The sequence below is a fragment of the Thunnus albacares genome, chromosome 2, assembly GCF_914725855.1.
Source record: "Thunnus albacares chromosome 2, fThuAlb1.1, whole genome shotgun sequence".
NCBI classification, from domain to species: Eukaryota; Metazoa; Chordata; class Actinopteri; order Scombriformes; family Scombridae; genus Thunnus; species Thunnus albacares.
This window is the reverse complement of record NC_058107.1, coordinates 10,124,988-10,143,238: the sequence shown is the minus strand read 5'-3', so window position 1 is coordinate 10,143,238 and position 18,251 is coordinate 10,124,988. Positions and strand designations below refer to the sequence as shown.

The 18,251-nt window shown below is 39.6% G+C and overlaps 1 protein-coding gene across 7 annotated transcripts in view; it reads left to right on the top strand.

Annotated features, from left to right (window-relative positions):
* The window catches only part of LOC122991827, a 107,797-nt gene that overhangs the window by 26,080 nt on the left and 63,466 nt on the right, over positions 1-18,251 (top strand). Inside the window, exon 3 of one of the 7 annotated variants that reach the window (XR_006405920.1) lies at positions 6,366-13,441. The exons of the other annotated variants lie outside the window; for them this stretch is intronic. The gene's annotated coding sequence lies outside the window, so the exon portion shown is untranslated. Of the gene's footprint in view, positions 1-6,365; positions 13,442-18,251 lie in introns of those variants that run through there. 7 annotated transcript variants of the gene reach the window in all.

Genomic DNA, 18,251 nt, shown 5'->3' with positions numbered 1-18,251 from the left:
TTCTCCTCTACAGGATTGTCAGTCTGGGTACTATATGTGTGCCACTTATTTAGCTCACAGTATCAATACAACAGTATTGTAGTAATTCCTACTAATGTGATCTTAAAGAGACCAGATGAAGAAGACTGAGTGTAGACAACAGGACGGATTGTTATTTGACAAAAGCAACATTTTGTTTGCAGGAAATGAAGTGTTGCGGTAGCCAGAAAATCAGCTTTCAGTTCACTTTTAAGAAACTAACTCCAGTAGTAAATCAAAGGTTTGGATTTTTATTACAATTTCATCAATCTCATCTGAGCAAAATCATAGTATTAGCACATCTGGATACTGCTGAATGAGGACAGTTTTTTTCTCTTTAAGGCAGTAGAGATTTTTATACAAGGTGTTGAGAAGTAAGTTGTGCTCAGCTGCTTCATCAGAGGTCAAAGGTCAGGAGTGAAAACAGGTTCCCGTTCCTACTTGGCCTGGTCTGGTGGAAGGACGGTATGAAGCACTAACACAGGGCGTAATGCCAGCTGATAACGGCGCATGTGATGTCAGAGCTGTAGCTAATGCACGTCACACTTCACGCTCTCTACTACTATTGTGTGTGTGCACAGAGACGATCTGTTAGTGTATGAGTGTGTGTGTTCAAAGTGACTAAAAGAGAGCAGGAAAATGAGCCGAAAAGTAAGATGCACAAGACAGATTCTTTGTGTGACTAAATGACTAAATTGAGTGCACTGAAAACTGCAGATGCTGCCTTGTGTTATTTTCGAGGATGTGTCTTGTGGTTTTCACTTCTCTCTGAAGCTGCAAAACCCCTCTCGCATCTGTTCATAGCCACTGACAGATGAAGGCTGTCTGTTCATGAGTTTACACTGCATGTAGGAAGACTGATTGACACCCACTTCCACTTTCTATTTGGCCAAATATAAGGATGTTACTCCCTGGGATTGACACCATTCTCATTTCTCTCCTGAGCTGTAGCTGACTGCAGCAGCTCATCCATTATCATTTTCCTCATCTTTCACATGCCCCTGTCTACAATAGAGGGTTAATATAAAACAAACTTAGTCAGCATGCTTGTTTCTTATGAAATTGATCTGCCTTTGGTTGAACATTTTGCTGAAAAAAAGTGTTATGAACAAATTCATCCATCAAGATACAGTAATCAGATTTCATTTCGACTCAAAGGTGCCAAACAAAAGTTATGTGTAAATTCAGTTTTACCTACCAAAACTTACAGTGGGTATCCTTTAGGTCTAAAAAAATGTGTTGGATGCTTTTCCTTCCTCATAAAACTTTTACAAAGCCAATGCAGTTTGAGACCTGCTTTGTTTACATGCATGTTTACTAGCCAGCAGTCTTCCTCTTTGTATTTGTTGCTGTTTTTTTTTTGGCATTACTGCATTTCTTGGTGCATTTAAGTGGAAAAGTGTGTCACCTCTGTACATGTATAGGCTAATACATACAGTTTGTGTCCTTGTGGGCATCCATAAAATCTTTAAAGCATTTCTCTACAGCGCCATTAGCGGTCAAACTTTTAAAGGGTGTGTTAAATTTTACCTACATTTTAAGGGGAGTCAAAGTCAGTAGTTAAGTGAGGGAGAATTTAGTATTTGTAAAGTCTACGGTAGGAAGGTATTTACCAGGGAAAAGCCAGTTGTTTCCAATGTAAATGAAGTTGTATGAAAACAGTTTTAATGCAGTAACTTCTGAAGCATTTCATGTTCTCCTCATATTTCAGAGGTGTCAGGTATTTTACACTATAATTTGTAGAATGTTAATAAGTCTGAATTGCTGCATGTGTGAAGTCTAAAGAATCTCCCTCTCTATATCTGCGTCTGTGTATCAATGGCTTTCCCTCTCAGTGGGACTCACCACCCACAAAGGTTAATGAGCTTAAACACAGCTCAGAGTGAGCTCATTAAACAGACCACAGAGACTGGAGAGGGGAGAGGAGAGGGAGGACAGCTGAGGAGGGAATAGGAATAAGTGTGAAGGTGGATTGTTGCCGCAACTGTGTGTGTGTGTTACTATGATGATGTTATTCTGTTGGTGTGAGTGATCTTAAAAAAAAAAAAAATCCATAGTTTTTTCTGTCATTAAGACAAACTGAAGTGGCGTTTCTTGCCTCTGTATTTGGGGGAGAATCTGGCTTAAACAAGATATAATGTGAGGGGGAATCATTCATAAGTAGGCAGATTGGATCGTCACAAACAAGGAGGGTGACTCAGAAGTGTTGGATGCCAGCCCACATTTCTCCTCCGGCTCTGGCACCCCTGTCATTGGAGTAGTGGTGGGTGCAGGAAGAGGAGGCGGTAGTCTCTGTCTCCTACAGTGAAAACTATTAGTTGAATTATATTATTAGTTGAAACCTGCACAAATAAAACTGGCTAATTAGTTTGATTTTCTGGGCATAAAATTTACATAAAAATTCCAAGCAAAGAATAGTCAGCTCAGTCAGTGTGAGTCTGCCATTAATCAGTTTGCTTATGAGTTGTTGGTCTTTGTACCTTTTTATCACGGTGTAATTGCAGTACAGAGCCTTCTGTTCAAACTCTCTTGCAATGCTGTTGGTTCTGCTTATGAATGAATTAACTGGAGACTTTTATATTGAGGTTATCCACATAGCTGATAACATTTGACAGCTGCTCTAGTGTTTGCTAACACTGAAAACATTTGTGAAACAAGCTGTTCAACAGACCCGGAAATGTATGTTACTGACTTACTGTATAACCAGCAAGTCATTTAAACTACAGATTCTTATCACAGTCAGGAATCACTACCTCTTCAATACACCCTAATGCACAACATTACTTTTGCAGTAACAGAACTGCATACTGCATTATAAATGAATAAAGAAAAAGTAATGATTTAGTAACATTCTCCCATTTCTCAGCAACTATGATTGAGGTTCCCTTGAGCAAAGTAACTTCTCCAGTGGAGCTTCTACTCAGTAGATGTAGAAACACGAGTATACTGTGCAGCTTCTGTGGAAAGCTGTATGGATCAGGAATTAGCTGAAAAGAGCATGCAGCATCAGCAGATTCTCTCCGAGTATATGAAGGTCCCCAAAATGCCAATTAGCCTAGTGACCCCTTTGAGATATTAATAATGAATACGGCCTAATCCTTCTCTATGACTGACCACATATGCAGCGGTTATGACCATCCTTGTCCAGTTAGTATTCGGAGATAAATATGTTTGCACAGAGAAATTCGTTGTGCTATCAAGCAGAGACTCTATTGACAAAAGGGGCTTGTTCATTAGGAGTGTGCTTTTCAAGGTCATGCTGAGCAGCAAATGAGATATTCTCTCTGTCTGATACTTTGACAGGATCAAGTTAATTTATAGGATCATAGCTGCTCTAATTTGAATTCTTTGATAGTGTGATTTAGTTGAAAGTGGTAGTGGTGGTTTAAAGGTTTCTACTTAAAACAGAGACAGGCTAGCATTGTCATGTTTTTTAATGGAGTAATTTAATATAGTGCTATAATTCGAGTATTCAGAAGACATTTAATTCAATATTAAAGTCTCAGTGAAATGAAACATAGCTACATTTCCCCGGTTTTAATCCTGAGTCCCTGTGTTAATTGTTCAGTTATTTCTTGTTATATGTAAAATATATGTCAACAAATCAGTATCAGAGTATTTTTACATCAAAATCTCTGTCTTTTCTCTTCCTGTCTAATGGTTTTAAATGTTTGATGACTCATCCTGCACTCATGGGTGTTTATAAAAGTTCATCCAATCAAATGTGACTTTGGATGAGTAACTAGACACACCAGTCATATAAAACCGCACCTCACCGTGTGTGGGTCGTATTAGATAACAGAGGAATGGAGAAAGATAGGAAGAGATGTGTGTTTGGATATCAAAAACTTTTCACTTCCAAAACGATGTTGCTGAGGTCTAATTCATTCATCTCTCCCTCACTCACCTCCTGATCTAACAGCAGGTGAAGGAGGTGTGTGTGTGTGTGTGTGTGTGGAGCCAACAGTCCTCTGTAGCTCTGTTTTTCTCTGCAGCTCCTTACCTCACTGTGCAGAAGTTACAGACATGCTAACTTCTGTTTCAGTGGGACTTTAAAAGACCAGTGTGTAGGATTTAGTGGCATCTATTGATGAGGTTGCAGATTGCAACCATCAAATACCCATCTCTCTCCCCTTCCAAGCGTGTAGGAGAACCTACAGTGGCCATGAATCTTGCAAAAAGCATGAAAGGGCCTCTCTAGAGCCAGTGTTTGGTTTGTCCATTCTGGTCCATTGTAGAATCATGGCAGTGCTACATGGCAGGCTCTGCGTAAGAGTTCACTTTAAGGTAACAAAAACACAGCTATTTTTATTTTTAGATGATCATACACCAATCAAAACATACTTCTGCCAGGTCCATTCTGCCAGATGCCACTAAATCTTACACACTGCACCTTTTAAATTTCAGTTTTATGGGGCAGTTATATGGGTTTTGACATAGTCTAAACTAAATGTTGTTCATATAATGTGTAAATATTTGTTAAATGAGTATTTGTATGTTAGAGCACTGGTGTTACTGGCCTGATCCAAACAAATAATCATCAATAAATAGATGGTCTACGGGACTTTTCACCCTGACCACAGCAATGCACTCACACATACACACATATATGCACATACCATGACAGACAGTGACTTTCCAAGTGGGAGAAATAGCAGTACAGCAGGTGAATAATGTTGGAGCCAGCAGGTGGCTGTCCGCCAAGGGTCAGAAAGTGGTTGTGTGTCACAGAGATAACCTGTGATGTGATGGCAGCTGAGGGGGCCTCGCTGACACAACAATAACAAAAGAAAACACTAATGGCATGTGTCAAGCACAAGCACTTTCCACTTCTCTGAATGTTCACTGTTATGAAGAGCTTCCTCACTAGGTTTTGTGCAGAGAGTTTACAGACAAAAAAGTGTTCATTTATTGGCCTTTCAGTTCAGTTCAGTTTTTTTTTTGACAGAATCAGAAGAAGCACATTAATGATTTTAATTTAATGATTTTCATCATTAAACTATATTCTCACACACCTTTTTCCTCCTGCAAAAAGACACTGTTGAGCACAGTTTTCAGTACACTGTGCTCTCTGCAAGAGATTACATGCTTTCTATTACATGCTTCATGTAATAGAAAGTGCAAATCAAAAAGGGGAGAAAGTGCAAATAAGCTGCTGAATTGGTGCACCTTTGAAGTTCTTTTTAACTATAGTGTTTTGGCTGCAAATGGTATCTTTATAATCTGATCTTCACCCTGATTTTTGTATTATTGTAACTATAATACTAATATTTTTATAATATATTACTATTTTTTTCCTAATACAAACAGACACACAGCAAAACATGACAGCATCAATATCAAAACCACACTGTACATGCACAGACAACTAAATAAAATGAACAAAAAATGACATGGGTGCACAGTAGTACAACATTAGTCACTTATGGTGTATGTAAAATTAGAGCTGAGACAATTAGTCGAGCAGTCGATCGACAGAACCAATTTGAAACAAATTTGCTGATTTGGCAATTGATTAATCGTCTGAGTCATTTTTAGAAGCAAAGATAATTCATAACTGTTGGATAATTTATAATTTTTGCAGCCTTAAGGCTGAATTCCCACACACTGTTTTGTCATGTTCAGTTACTATTCTAGAGGCATTTCCACTTTCCCGAAGGCTAAAAAAGCAGTAATGCTTAATTTTTCAGTTTAAAATGTCAAAACATTGAGTATTTCAGCAGATTACCAGGCATCAGCAGCTTCAGTAATGTGCCAGTACCGTTTACAGTGTAAATATATGTCCTCAAAAGCAACACAGAATGACCTGATAAACATAAATACATAAACGGTACCAGGACACCAGGACTTCACAGGGCTTAAAACTGAGAATAACATTTTCCATAGACAGCAGTCTACACATACCGGTTTAGATTATAAAATGAGAGTGTAACTATGCAGAAAATGAAAGTTATCATAGATTAAATACTTAATGGTGCAGACCACAGCCCAGTGTTGCTAAGAATATCACTCCCGCTAAACTCTTGCAACTCTTCGATCTTTTTTGATTGTGTGTCTGTGCAACAGTTCGTTAAGATACAACATCAAAGTGGGAGCAGAGATGACAAGCCAAAATGAACGGGTGGAAAACTTTAAAGTGAATGAAACTCTTGCAGAGAAAAAAAACCTTACACATGTATTAGTGATCACTACAACATGAGCACAAAGAGCTTTTCATGACTTCATATTCCAGGCATGCTCTAGTGGGTGGAAAACAAGGAGGAATCCAACCAGGGTGCAATCAATACCAGAGCTTTTATATGTTGGTGGGTTTTTGTAGGGTAGTAATCTCTTTATGGATTCATCAGCTGTTGCCACAAAGACAGATCTCCTGTTGGTCTGGTGTCCACTCTGTGACCACCATGGGAGGATAAAGACAAAGACAAAGCGATAAAGAAGAAGATGATGAGGAGGAAGAAGAACAAAAGGGAGCTGCTATGATTGAACTAAGAATCTCCAGCAGTCGGCCAGCTGTAACACAAACATCAGCACTTATTCTGGGTTCAACTTCGAGGTGGTCAGAGGAGAGCCATATTTCAAGTCTCCTCCGACAGACTTACGATGTCGACAGCGGAGGTATTTCACTCAGAGACTGAAGCTGGATGTTGACTTTGCAATAGAGGGAGCCGTTAACAACCATCGACATAAGGACCACAGACTCAAGGAATCACTCCCTGGAAAGCCGCACTTAGCTCCGCTCACCCATTTTTCAAGAGCAGACTGAATTCTGTCATCAATAAATTTCCCCATAAAGGAGCTGTTGTATGTATGTGTGTGTGTGTGTGTGTGTGTGTGCGTGTGTGTGTGGGCATTGGCATTTACAGCTGCTATGCAAAGCATGCCTTTAACATACAGGATAATATATTCATAGGTCTATTTTACTCTCATGCATAACACAATACGGATCCTCAGGGCCTCCATTAATTAAGACCTGCTGAACACACATTTACACAAACACGGTGGCATGTTCTGTAAACTGCCAGGAGAGCCCTACCAGCATTCATGTAATCCAAAGAAACTGTATGCTTTTGTTACTATTACCTATATTAAAGCTATGGGGAGAGGAGAGTTCAAAGTTCTCCAGTCTCTGTGGGGATGAAAGCGGCTGTCATGAAAGCAAGAGGGCCTCATCCATAATGAATGCAAGGAGGAGGTGAATTACCAATGCAAGAAAGGCTGCATCTGCAAGCATAACTCCAACAAATTTCAACCTTGGCCCTATTTTCTTATCGTTTTCCAGAATACTGATTGAGACTGGCTAAAGTCTTATCAGTTGCTTTGCTGTAGTCCCATGTGCCAGGGTGTGCAGCTTCTCAATACTGTCGGAGTAGGGGCTGTTCTGGGTCTATATTGACATTAGCTCTACAGCTGTTTGTGTGTATGTATATATATATATATATATATAAATATTCAGTTTATTCATAACATTTCTGCTTTTACAATTTGCCCCTGAACTCTACACTGCAGATACACAGAGGAAATTTAATTGGGACAATACTCATTACAAAGCAAGCAAATTCAACAAAAACAGATCCGCAGATTAGAGTCCACATAGAACAAGCGCTAATCTCAAACAAGTTGCATGTCATGAAAATAGATCCAATAGATTTCTACTCTGGTAGTTTCTTGTTTATTTGATTGAAAGGTGCTCATGGGGAATCGGTCCTTTTCACAGCAGACATTCTGACTTGTCATAGTAAGAAAAACACAGGTATTACAGTAATAACATTATGGCTCTGACAGTGAGCCTGTCTGCACAATAGCAGGACCCTGAAACTAAATTACCTAAATTGAATTCAGCCATCATCAATTTTATTATTTACACCTGTGCTTCAAGTTGTGAAAAAGGCCCATCGTTCCAATCATCATCTCTTCATATCAGCGAATCTGCAGTGTATAGTATGATGGACTGAACATTCATACAGCAAAAGCCACATTGGGTGTTGTTAAGACTGACATATAATCACAAGAAAAAATGTGGTTTGACCTTTATTTTATTATTTCAGTCTTATTTCAGTTGGGATCCAATGACTCAATAAGTCAAAATCAGCTTTAGATGCATTAAGAATAAATTACAGGAACGCTGGCTGAAGATTGTGTGAAGTTTGGTCATTGAGGTAAGGTTTATTGAATGTTGGACACATACTATTTTATGTCAAATAGATATGATCAGAGAGTTATACTGCTCCAAAACCTTCATTCAACATTTTGACTTTTTTTTTTTTTTTTTTTTTTTTAAATTAGAACCAATTACAGCCAATGTAGACTGTCCATATTTTACATTAAGGCCAGTAATATTATCAAACCATTTCAATGTACATGATTGTGCACAACTGATTGTAATAGTTATCTGTAAAAACAGGGTCAGTCAGAGTTTCAGTAAGGGTGTATAGACGCTGTTTTCAGCCCATATTTTGATTTTGAGTTGCTAAAATGAGTGTACTTTTATATAAAGATCTTTCCTAGTGTGCCCTTAAGAGAAAATAAGAGGGAGTGCAAGTACCACAAGTACTGTTTTGAATGAATAACATGTTAAGGTTGATATGTTTAACATTTATTGAAGTAAGCAAGTATGAAGGGTTTGGTCTGCCTGCAGCTTGCAGCCTGTTTTCTAATCCGGTGTTTCCACTTAAAACTTCAAGGCCACTGCCAACCAGACTCTCCAAGCAGAGGTGTTGAGGTGCATTTGCTACCCTCATTATTTAGCCGCATTTCCCCCCAAAAGGTTATTATTAGCCGCAAGAAGGATGATTATGAAAATATGTTATTGTAGGGCAGAAAAGCCCTTAGGTCCTGTCAGTCAGTGGCAGGCTCGATGCTGTGCTGGCTGGAGCGCTGCTCTGGGCTCACAGCTGTGTCTTGTCTGTTGGCAATGTGTGTGTGTGTGTCTGTGTGTGTGTGGAGGTTTGTCAAGTGTGTTTACTTGTGTGTGTACTCTTAGTATGTGTGTGTCAACAGTTGTTTGTTTTTTTCGAGCAAGTCAATATATAATATAATTGTCAATATCTTTGAATTGCATTCATGTGAAAGAGTGTGTCGGTTTGTGCATGGTTACATGCATCGGGTGGATTGCATACGCTTCACTTGTGCATGTGAATACTGTATTGTAGGAATGTGTTTGAGCTCTAATTTGGGTTGGAGTTATTTCAGAGAGAGGGCCCAGCTGATTGGCTGCTGCTATGCTGACATCATCACAGGCACTGAGGAGCGACAAGCTTGCCAGGATTTGTCTGTGACTCACGCTCAGTCTACAATCTGTAATGTGCCAGTTTACAGCACACAGTCAACAAACACTGGGCTTATACTATATGGCACAATGAAGGAACACATGGAGGAGGCTACAAAGGGTCTGTGTGCCCATCTGCACATTGAACTTTTACTTACTCAAACATTTCTCAGCACAGAACAGGAGGCAGAAATTATTTCATTGGTTGGGTTTCAGTGGGAGGAGCCAAAATATTGTTTTTTAGAGCAATCGTATTAAAGGATAAGGCTGGCATTATTCTATATTTTTCTTATTGTCAATAAATCCCATATGAAGACCAAAACCAACAACAGTTGGTTTGTCTCAGTACTTTTGGACTTCGTCTGTGGCTCTCAGCATGGAGCCCGTTAGTTTTCAGTTGAAGACATACAGTACCAGTCAAAAGTTTGGACACACTCTCTCATTCAAGTGAATGGGAGGGTGTGTCCAAACTTTTGACAGGTAGTCTAAATCTTTCATCTATTGTTTATATTTTAAAGTTTTAGTTGGAGTTTTCAGCAAATGTGAGTCAAACAGGAGTAAATAGTGCATTTGTTGAGGAGTATTTTCAGCCATGGATTACTGGTGAGTATTTACAGCAGCAGCATGGTGTATGTGGGATTGAGTCAAAATAAACTACATTGTGCGTGTCCATAGTAATGAAGGAACATGTCACCTGGTGCAACGGTGTGGCTCATATTAACAGTGTTTGAACAACAATGGAGATTTATGATACAAAGGAATAAGCAATATCAAGCTTCGGCTTCACAGTAAGCAGAACAGATGAATCAGAATATGAATAAAATATAAAACACCTTATACATACTGTGTTATGGGTGTCACCATTTTGTTACTTCCGTCTAAATTTCAATAATCTCGAAATTCGAGAGCGACTAAAAAGCTACCTTGCCAAACACACCATATTCCTGTAAAATAAATAATTATATCTCAGAAAAGCACCCGTTAAAATTGATCATTCGCTTTGCTCTCAGAGTGAATAGGCTTTCATTGTACTAGAGACTGTAGACACAGCATGATGTACATGTCTTTTTTAAAGCAATTATTCATTGTTATGAAACTGAATCTCAAATGATTTACCAACTACACAGTGTCTTAATCTTTGAAGGTCTGCGAGGCTGTCTGAAATTCTTTTTCTCTGGCAATTATAGTGTAACTCAACCAGTGAGATTATTTCTGCCTCAAACAGCTTTGTCTCATAGAAATCTTTGTAGAATTACAACCCGGCTCTGAAAAACATGCTGTAATATGAAACTATTTTTAGCTTTTCAGGCTGCTCAGTCTTGCTTAGTATATGTGTTTCTGTTTGTACTCCCCACTGTATGCACTGCACCATCTGTTTGCATTATATCAGACATCCTGTTGGTTCCTGGGAACTTGGTTGTATGTCTACACCTAAACAGATTTCTACACTTTTGCTTTATGAGATGAAAACGGCAATCTGGAAGAAACCAAATTGTGTGCAATAATTTTAGGATTTTCTTCTAATCTTTATTCTACAAATGATCTTCATCCTGTCATGAAAACAGACTCATGCTGCAGCTAAAGAGAAATTTTAATGCATTTTTAATGTAACACTCATCCACTGATGTACACAAATCCCTGAAGAAAGTGATTTTGTTGATGTTTAGCAAAGTAAGATGTCAAAATAAAATAAACAAGATGACATAAAAATCTTCAGATGCTCACTCAAAAATCATTTGTACAAATGTGTTGCTGGGTATCAAGTAGGGATGAGTATCATCAGCATTATACTGATACTGCTTACCAATACTTATCAATACTCTTATTAATACTGCTCTCCATAACTTGGTGCAAAAAATAAAGACATGACATGAAAGGATGTGAAAAGATTAAACAGTTATTTGATTATTACTTTTTTGCAGAAATAATAAGTCACATTGTTTTCCTGAGTTTGTTGTATGTATAATGAGGGATGAAGCCGTGGCTGCTGATTGATTGATGTTGTTAATGGGATAATTTAGGAACATAAATTAGAAGTGCTTAAAACCGATGCTAACTGTGTCCTGAGTTAATAACTTCAGACTCATTTCGGTAACGATAACAAGCGTTACCTTGACGTGACGCGGTCAAGACAGTCGCCTTTTTAGTTTGGTAAATCCCATCAGCATCGGAGCCGAGAGGCTGCACTGAGGACGTAGCAGCAGCCGCTTTGCTAAAGCAGTCAAACACGTTGCACTGCTTGAGATTTATAGAATGTTGAATTTGTAAGTGTTTCTTGAGGTAGCTAGTGGTGCCCCCTTTACAAGCAACTACCTTTTTACATATATTGTATTTAGCCACAAATTTAGTATAATGAGCCCACACTCTTTAATGTTTTGCCCTGTCAGCCATGACTGGAGAGCACAGAATGTAAACACACAGTTACGCAATGTCAAACATAATCGCCTGACACCAGCAGCTTTGTCATCATTAGGGGATGGTTAGGAATTTGAAAATGCCAGCTATGTTAGAATGAATCAACGTTACATAAATACCAATAACAGCACTGTTTGTCCAGGAGCTTATCAATATATTCAAGTGTCAGCCTCATAGTCCCCCCCCCCCCCCCCCAACTCTAATTTGCTACATAGGTAATCTGCTACTGTACTTCAGTGCCAAGTGAGATGATTGAGTGGCTGTAATGATTTATTTGTGTGCTGCAGTTAGAAATCAAAAGCTGCAAAGGTTTTAAAGTAACAGCTGTAAAAGTATAGTGATAGAAAAACTCCTGAACAAGTATGGTAGGTACCATACAGTACATTAATAGAATATTCTTATTTATTGTTGTTGATGTTCATTATTCTAGGGATATGACAAGTCTGTTTGTCAAGTTTGCCTTTCAAGGTCCTGGTGTGACTGTGTCAGATGTGAGTAAATACTTGTGATGTTGTCACATTTGTCTCACAAATCTCACAAATTCCTGTAGAGTTTTGTCTTCTAGTAAACAAATGGACTCTGCTGACAATAATCAGTTTCGTATTGCAGACTTTAATGATTACATTCTTGTAAATTCACATCACTTTTCACTGAGTGTTCATATTCGTTCATGTGCAATACTATTCCTCACAGCAACAGAGTGCAGAAAAGGCCTGTTTTGCCACTTATTAACGGCATGGCAGTGGTCACAGACAGGTTTGTGTTTTGTGTTGTACGCGGTCAGCTGCATGCAGCAGTCTGGAGGCTGCATGGCTCTTGTTGTCATTGCTGTTGCTGTGGCTGCTGCTTAATAATGAGCCTCTGGCACAGAGCTGCTGTCAGTCTGGCAGACAGACGGGCCCTCGCCCTGGTCACTGTCGCCTCATGCCATCTGGGTCCCTGCACTGAGAGGGGAGGACAGAGACACGCCAATGGGAGGACACGGGGTAAGGTCATACACACGCTGTCCTACTGACTGGCTTACTGTTTGACTGACTGACTTGGTTATGTGGTCTTTTAAAGGTCTGAGTGTTTTCAAAAAAGGCCAAAATGCATCAGTGAACACATAGATATATGGTGTCTGAAATTAAACCACAACTGGAGAATGATCTATAAAAACCCTTATTTTCTGTCCAAACTAAGCTGGATGGGATGGCTTACTGACGATACATTTCAGAAAAACAAAAGAATTTCCACATCCTCCTCTTCAAGCTCAACCCAAACCTAAGTGAGAAATTAATCTCACTGGGTCTGTTAAATGTCAAGCATTGGTCTGGGCTGTGTACAGTCTACTGTGTGCTGTAGGAAGCTACAACATTAAACTGCAGAATGAGAACAGTGGGGACCAATACAGTAAGCCATGTCCTATTAACTAATAAGGCTTTAAACAACTCCATCTGTGATAATCTACTAAATTTTCACTAATGCGAACCATATGGAGCCATAAATCCCGCCTGAGATACTCAGCCTTATTTGGGACTGCATATTTGCTGACAACATACAACATTGACAAGACGCTCCGCAGTACAGCTCCTCTGTATTCACACTTCTCAGATCATTATGCAGCCGGTCATGTAAACAGGCTGTAGAAATACTGCACGAGCACCAACGAACTGACCTCAGATCTGTCATTAAATGGGGCTCCCCCCCCCGCCCCCCCAAGCCCAACCCCCGCCTCTGCTTAATTATGCATGTGGGCTGAGCAATCAGTCTCCCAGTATGGTACTACTGTACACTCTATCGTGCTGCTTCCTTGAGCTCGCAAGCTGATTATGGAGCTTTGGCAGTCCAAGCACTTTGAATTATTTAAATCTCTGTTAAGCCTGCCGTACATATATCAATGGAAGAAATGGATTAAGGGTTGACATGTTTTTCCTCTGGCTTTGCCCCCCACTTGCCTTTTCCTCCGAAACTGACAAACACTCCACGCAAATCATAACACAGAGCCTTTCAAGGAAATGGCAATTTTTCTAAGTCCCTATTGAAACATGTTTCCCAGTGGATGTTGTTTTTAGCTGCATTGGGGTTGAGATTACGCCGTTGGATTAAGGATTGTTTTTGTGCAGAGTTCTCAGTCTGTGAAAAGGTTCAGTGAGAGACATGGAGAGGGGCTTTTGTGCACCCAGAAGAGCCCACCCTGGAGAACAGGGCTTGTCTAATGGGGGCCTTCATGTGGGTGGGCTGCAGAGAGGTGATGGATCCCCTTTTCACACGAACCCCTGGAAGAAAGCACACAATCAATATCCTGCTGTCTGCCTCCAGTGCCAATAAATGAAAACACGGCGGGGTAAAGAGATGAATAAATAAAGGGGGACACTCTTTTTTACATTAGGGGTGGGATCGTACACAAAGCCGAGCAGATACTGCATTTAGAAAGACTATAATAGTCTCTCCATCTCTCAGCGGGACGCTTGCTGCAAATTTATGTTTGCAGCTAACACATTTGTTCACATGGCGGAAAACAAGCGGTATTTATTCAGTGAAGTGCAAGCTGGCTCGGATTTGTATAAATGTTTCAATTAAGCCTCGTGGAAATCGATGCAGTAACATTTCCTCACCGCTCTTTCTGTCGGCAGGTTCGTTGCAGTTGACAGCTGCAGCTCAGGTGTCAAGATTGGATGTTAAATTTGTAAATAGGTCTTTTTCCTGTCAACTGACATAAAATTACAGCTGGGGGTAATAGAACAGAGGAGCTGTCTGTCAGGTGTGGAAGAGAGAAAGAAAGAGAAAGAGAGGCCAGAGGAGAGCAACGTGCCCATCAGGGTGGATGAGTGACAGGGGATGAGAGAAGCTCTTCAATCCACTCTCAGGCTGCCGCAGACATGAATTCACATCTCCTCAATTGCACCATTACTGGTGAGAGAGCAAAGAGATGGCTTTCTGTGCCTTTTCAGCAGTCAAGGGAAACCAGAAATGGGGCTTGCTGTATTTTGCTTATCCTTAAGTGCTTCATAATGATGATAATGCTGTATGTCTACTCCGTATGACTATGCTAATCCTATAAGTGAGATATCCCTTGTGGCAGAGAACATCTGGCAATCACTGAATTCACACTTGCACTTACATCTGATTACCAACAAAGAGACTCAACAGTTTCTTCAGTATTAGCACTTTAACTTTCACCAGTGATATGAGTGTATATCTGCTGCTGTCAAATGCTAATGAAGTAAGAGTTGGAGCACATAGATAGCAGTTGATGGGATTTGCACGTTGACATTTTGCACCAGAAATATGTGTTATTGCCAGGGGTCTACCCGACACCCACCCACTAACACTGAGAAGAATACACGGCATGAACATGCCAAAGTTATTTGGTTTCTGTCACCTCCATTATAAGTCCCAATTCCAGGACATAAAATGAAGTAATTTCTCTGCCATTGGCAGACTGCCCAAAGCCACTGACGGTTTTCTGTCCTTTTCTGCCACAGAGCTCTGACAAGTGACAGGTGATCTATGGCTGCTTGAAGTCTGGGATCTAAATCTGAAACGAGCTTAGCCGCAGCTCGCAAAATGAGAATTGATAATCGAATGATGCTGAATGAGGGGGCCTGTCAGTACATTGTAAGGGAGCTGACGGATTTAGTTAAGGGAGAAGGAAAGCATGGCAGATGAATTTTGGCAGGATAAAGAATTACTCAGCGCAGAGAGAGAAGCTGATCCCCCTACAGCTATTTCTGATTTTCTTTAAGTGTTGGTAGTGTTCTAGGTGGATAAGCAGAAGAAGCAGTACAGAGCATATTATGATCAGGTCTTTATAAAACACAACAGGATAGGTTAATTCTTTGTTAACCTTACCTCAAGGCCTGTCTGGTTTACATAGAGTACATACTGTAGCAATGATGGGAGAGAGGGAACTTAATGTGACAGAGGTTGTAAGCCAGGGTCAAATCCTTGATGTGTCATGTAAACGGCTTGTGTTTTAGCCCATTATGCCACAAAGAATCCTAATGCCAACACTTCTCTTTGCTTTCCGCTTACACTGTCTTTGATGCACTAGGAGTATTCATCTCAATTTACTCTACAATGTATAACTACAGTTAATACAAAGGGGAAGTGATAGGCAAACCAACATAACACTAGTTTAAAGAACAAAGCATATCCTTCAAAATAACAAAGAAATTATGCGTTACGTTTTATTTTTTTGCAGGAAGTCATTGCATTCCACTTACTACGTGAGACGCAGTTACATCGCGATGCTCTGCACTTATAAACTTACTTATATACTTAAAAAATATTATTTTCTAGGGAATCTTCTTTGTGTTCGATGTGCTTCACTGTGAGTGGCTTAACTGTGATGTGACTGGCTGAGGGTGTGTTAATCAACCACTACACCCTCAGATCTATGCTCACCTTCACCCAGCCCTTTGGCACTTTGCGCTGCTGCACAGACATGAATCAAAATAGCAGATGTGTTTGGAGACGCCCACAAAGTCCTTGCATCCGAGACCTACCACGTTGTGTTTATTGTTGCGCTTCTGTGATTAAAATATGGCACTAAGACATCAGGTGCCATAATTACCACTGCATCAAGACTACTATCAGTTAATTTGCTATAATTGTAAATGCTTGTCTTATGATCTTTCCATCTTTTTTATTTACTGCTGTAACACAGGTTGTAATGCTCCATGGAGTATGGTTGACGACACCCACAACTGTCTAATGTTGCATTACAACACTCAGAAGACACTCATGAGTCATGACACACTGTGGATATTATGGCTTCCAAGGTGATATGATATGACAGCTTTTAGTGCTGCAGATATTTTAGCTTTTCTTGGACCACATCTCACAGTGCCTTTTAGTGTCATACAAGCTGCACTGTAGAGGGTTTCGCAGCGGCTTGGGAATTAATTGGAAGCTGTGTGTGCAGCTTTGTGAAATCACATTTGAACCTCGTAAAATCTTTCTAACTCCAGTCGAGAATGGAAACTCTCTTGAAATATTGCTCATGATAGTTGTGGGAGGTTTTCTCCCAAGTCTGTCAGAGTTCTGACCCCTCAATATCAGTTTACTGGTTCCCAAACTTTTTTTGGCATGGAATTCCTCGTTGAGGTCAGAAAATTCCCCATGAAACTGTGTTCATACTGTGTTTGAAAGTTTATGGTGGTTTACAACAGAATACAATACTCCAGTTCTCAACAGAGTAGAAATCACAATCCTTCTTTCAGTTATTTTGATGACTTCTTGTGTAGGCAGGCAGTGTAGTGTTTTCTGTGCTGTCCAAAAGCTGCTGAAAGCAGTTTTCAGTTTCACAATATCAGTCAGATATTATTACATTTATTTTCTTTAGTTTGAGCTTTTCAGTAGGTTTACAACATTTTAAAAAGAGCACAGTGTCGTTTGTTCATCTAATGCTTAGATCAAGATTTTTAAACTAGAGTTGACATTTGAATTTTCCTCACATCATGTGTAAGGAAATATAAACTACAGTATAATCACACTATGGCTATTGTGCATAGATTTCCATGTTTCAAAGAGAGGAGGGGTGTTGGAGTTTTTTACAAGTCCACCTTGCTGGTTATATACCGTTAGTGATTTAAGCTGTCTGTCCCTTTACAATATTCAACATTTGGGTGGACCCATGGTTGTCAAGTTTATATTCCACTCATAGTGTGACCACTAACAAGATAGGGTAACATTAGGACTGATTGCCACTATGCGCTACTTTTTGTGAATGTTATTCAACACCTGCTGAGTCACTAGCAGCTCCTGCACACGCAGTGCTGTTCATCTCACATTATAGAAAGGAGACGAAGCAACAGCTGAAAATGTCGCCCTCCTCAGATGGTTCGCTGCCTGTGTGGCTGTTAGAATTTAATTCAATTTCCTAATTTTCCTAAGAGGCCAAAATTCATGTCGCCTGTAGATCTATGATATAAGAAGAGCCACCGCAGAAAAAAAACAAAATAAAATGTCTTCTCTTTAGTAACTCCAACTTTGACCAAATATGTAGACAAGCCAGAACAAACACTTAGGCTATACTTGTTTGTCACCAAAAATTTATTCTAATTTCAGATAACTTTACAAAATGTTTAATATTAATGAGCTAAAACAAGTAACATTGATTGACAGTCCAAAGAGAAACATGACAGTGCAGTCATACTGCTCACAGAGCGCCTAAGAACAGCGCTCCAGGCTGTAGTATTATCACTTGTTTCATTGCTACTTGAAGTGCATGAGTGTGCAGTTGGCACTCTAAACAATAAAAGCATTACAGCTACTCTGTTTAAATCTTACAAATTGCAAAGCTCCCAGGTGTGATCGTAGCAACTCAAGGCAAGGAAGTGATTTAAATAAAAAGAAATAAACAATAGAGTGTAAAATCTCCTCCTGGATAAATAAAGGTAAAGTGATAAAAGAAGTCCTCGTTAATTCCTGTAAAGTGAGGCTTTAAATTCATATCATAGATATAATCTATAATATGAATCGTAGATTATATCTATAATATCATATGAAGTGTTACCCAAGATAGTTGTAATGTTCAATGCAATGATGTTCAGTGCAGTTCAGTGCC